Here is a 3675-nt window from a genome sequence, read left to right as displayed (position 1 = left end):
CCAGGCACTGCCAGAAGTGACCCCTGAGCACCACGTGTGCCCCAAGATATGGAGGGACAGAGGAGACAGGAGGGAAAGGGAAGAGGAGGGAGGGACAGAAAAGGAAGGTTGAAAAGGGGTGGGGGCTGGAGAGATAGCACAGCGGGTGGGGCGTTTGCCTTGCACGCAGCAGACCCAGGTTCGATTCCCAGCATCCCATATGGTCCCCTGAGCACTGCCAGGAGTGATTTCTGAGTGCAGAGCCAGGAGTAACCCTTGTGCATCACCGGGTGTGACCCAAAAATAAAAAAAAAAGAGGGTGAGGGACAAAAGGAGAGAGAGAACAAAAGGGAATGCCCTGCCACAGAGGCAGGGTGGGATGGGGGGGGGTGAGGGGTGGGAGGGACACTGGGATTAGTGGTGGTGGAGAATGGACACTGGTGGAGGGATGGGTACTCGATCATTGTATAACTGAAACCCAAGCACAAAAATTTATAAGTCTAAAAAAATTTTTTTGTAAGGTCTACAACTGTACCTCATGGTGTTTCACTAATAAAAATTAAAAAAGAAAAGAAAAGAGAATGGAAGGAAGGAGACAGAGCCCAGCGGGGAGGACACTCACTGTCCCCTGTACCCAGCCAGTTTAAGTTCCATCCCTGGCAGCCCATAGAGTCCCCCAATCCCTACCATGAATGATCCCTGAGCACAGAGCCAGGAGTAACCCCTGAGCACTACTACCAGGGGTGGCCCCAACACAAACAAAAAGATAACCCCCCCAAAAAAATGAAAAACAGGTGCACCACACGGTCCTACATATGGAAGGATGTCCCGCAGACAGCTGTCCGACAAACGACTGGAACCAGCGGCTGGAAAGTTGCAGGAGACCTCGAGAAGACGCTTTTCCCGGGGTGCTGGGGGTAGGGTGCAGACCAGACCAGACCTGGTAACGCTCAGGGATTGCTCTGCAGGGCCCCAGGGAATGAACCCAGCATGCGGCGTGCAGTGCACTGGCGGGATGATCGCTCCAGCCCTCTACGGAAGGTCTGAAGACAGTGCTCTGTGCTAGACCCAGAGAGGTCAGCGGGAGGGACAGCCGAGGCCGCGCCGCAGGGTCTGACTGAGGGACCCACCGCCCCAGAACAGCTCCTACTTCCCACCAGTAACAGGCACCAGGCGGGCCTGGTCTGGGCCCTGCCTGTGCATGGTCCCTGAGACCCCTGGATGCGACCCCACATCCCTGAGCACTGCCAGGTGTGGCCCGAACATGGAAAAACAAAGCGTGTTACCTGGGCAGCCACGCATGCTGCCGAGCCCCCCACCCGGCCCCTCAAGACCAAGTCTGTGCTAGGTGCTCCGTGGAGCACTTGGTCCCTGAGGGTCCCCGCCATGAGCTCATGGGGTCTGTCGGCACCCCTCTAACCGCCGTGGCCGGCTTGTTTGTCCTGCCGGAGCAGAAATCACGCCCTCTCGCGACTTACCTGCACCTCCCCGGGGCTGGATGCGGTCTCGAACACGGGACTCAGCTAGTTGCCCCTAAGATAGGGCGGGCGGGGGGCTGCCAGGCACAGGGCTCAGCTGAGACGCAGCAGTTCTGGCCTTCTGGGCCTTTCCAGCTGTCCTGGAGGGACAGTTCGAAGACCAAGAGCGATGGGAGCCGGCAGGCCAGGTGAGGAGTGTGGGCGAGGTCAGCAGGTGAGCAGCTTCTGGGGTGGGGCCTGCGGGCTCCCTGGCTGCTGCCTTGGTTTAGTTCTAGCCGTCTGCACGCCCTGCCTGGGGGCCGCCTCCTGGAGGTGCTCAGGGACCGTATGAAGTGCCAGGGGTTGAACCCGGGTCGGCTGCGTGCAAGGCAAACGCCCTCCGCACTGGACTATCATTCCGGCCCCCACCAGGGACCAAGCTTGGCAAAGAGCACAAGTCACCAACCTACTGAGAGATGATGTCTGTGGCCCGACCAAAACTGTCTTTGCTAAGGGTCCCCCTGCCTCTCTGGAGGGGGCAGAGGCAGGGGACAGCACTTAGCACTGAAGCCCACTGCGCCCCTCCCCCGACAGGCGAGTGGCTCTCCTTCACGTGGGAGGAGGCTGTGACTCCCCCCAACACCCCACTCTGGGGCTCCTTCAGCCCTTGGGAATGTTTGAGAGAAGGAAAGCATGGGAGAGGATGCTGTTGGGGTTGCCAGATACAGAAAGTAAAATATCAGATATGTCTGGGCCAGAGAGATGGTACAGTGGTTAGGGCGTTTGCTTTACACTTGGCCAACCCAGGTTGGATCCCCAGCATCCCATTGCATGGTCAGGAGAGATTCCCTGAGAGCAGAGCCAGGGAGTAAGCCCTGAGCATCGTGGGGTGTGGCCCCCAAACTAAAAATAAGGTCATGGGGCTGGAGCGATAGCATAGAGGGTAGGGCGTTTGCCTTGCACGCAGCTGACCCGGGTTCAATTCCCAACATCCCATATGGTCCCCTGAGCACCACCAGGAGTAATTCCTGAGTGCATGAGCCAGGATTAACCCCTGTGCCATGCCGGGTGTGACCCAAAAAGCAAAAATAATAATAATAATAAGGTCGTGTGAAGCGTGGCGGAAGTGGTTGAGCTCTGGGCAGCGCATTAGGGACGTGGATCGTGGATGCATGCCCCCATGGTCCGGCTACTGTGGCCAAAGGTTTGGGGGGGATGGGAATCAACCTCCGGAGAGGGGTGTTCTCAGGCCTGAGGGTGTCTGGGCTCATTTTCCGTGTATCGGATTCACTTTCCAGGAACTGTCAGACGTGATTCCATGGGCACTGTGGCCAGGGCAGTGCCCAGTCCTGGCTCATGTTGCCTGGGCAGTGACATAAACCAGGCACACACCTGGATGTTGTTCCACGTGCGCTCTGTTCTGTTGATGTGATTCCTCACGACAGTGTTTTCCAAAGCAGTTGAAAGCAGGCAAAAAATAGAAAGAAAAGAAAAAGTTACTTCCCTACCAGGGCGTTAAGGCCCAATTAATGCCCACGGACAAGGGAAGAAAGAAATGTTGGTGCTCGTCCGTCCCACATGCCTCTCCCTAAGAAATTCCCAAAGACCAGCAACTGTCAGGCGGCAGCTTAGCCCTAATCACCGCGCTGCCAAGGAGGAGAATAAGGAAACGAAAAATGTCCCTGGCTGATGGACGGAGAGTCTGGACAGCCAGAGAAGAAGCGGCTCTTAATTTACTCCCAGGGCTGCCAGCCTGTCTGCAGCCGCGCGGGGATCAGAGAGCGGGTGTGCAAAGGCCCAGGTGGTGCACATCTGGCAGAGACCAGGAAGGGAGAAGTGGACACTTCTCAGGTGCACAGACAGGTGTTCTGACCACCAAGGAAGGGCACCCCACAGGCAGGTGTTCGGGCCCCCTAGACCCCCGAGGAAGGGCACCTCACAGGCCCCGGGACCGAACAGGTTCCGCAGCATCTGCAGGCTCACGGGGGAGGGGCCCGGGGGTGCCACGCAGCCTGCGCACGAGCCCGGACAGCCCCCGACCCTCGGATCCCCAGCGCTGGGGTCGCGACAGCCGGCCGGCGGGGCAGCACGTGGCGGAGGCCGGTGCCGCTTCCCGCCAAGGCCGCACGGGGGCGCGGGGCGCAGGGCGCACGGCGCAGGCGCGGGCGCGGGCGGCGGCGCCCTCCGGCCGCCAGGGGCCGCTGTGGCGCCGCGGCGCCGGGCCGCGCGGGCGGGGAGG

The sequence above is a fragment of the Sorex fumeus genome, unplaced genomic scaffold, assembly GCF_029834395.1.
Source record: "Sorex fumeus unplaced genomic scaffold, SorFum_2.1 ptg000054l, whole genome shotgun sequence".
NCBI lineage: Eukaryota > Metazoa > Chordata > Mammalia > Eulipotyphla > Soricidae > Sorex > Sorex fumeus.
The sequence above is the reverse complement of the archived record's forward strand: the minus strand, read 5'-3'. Positions refer to the sequence as shown.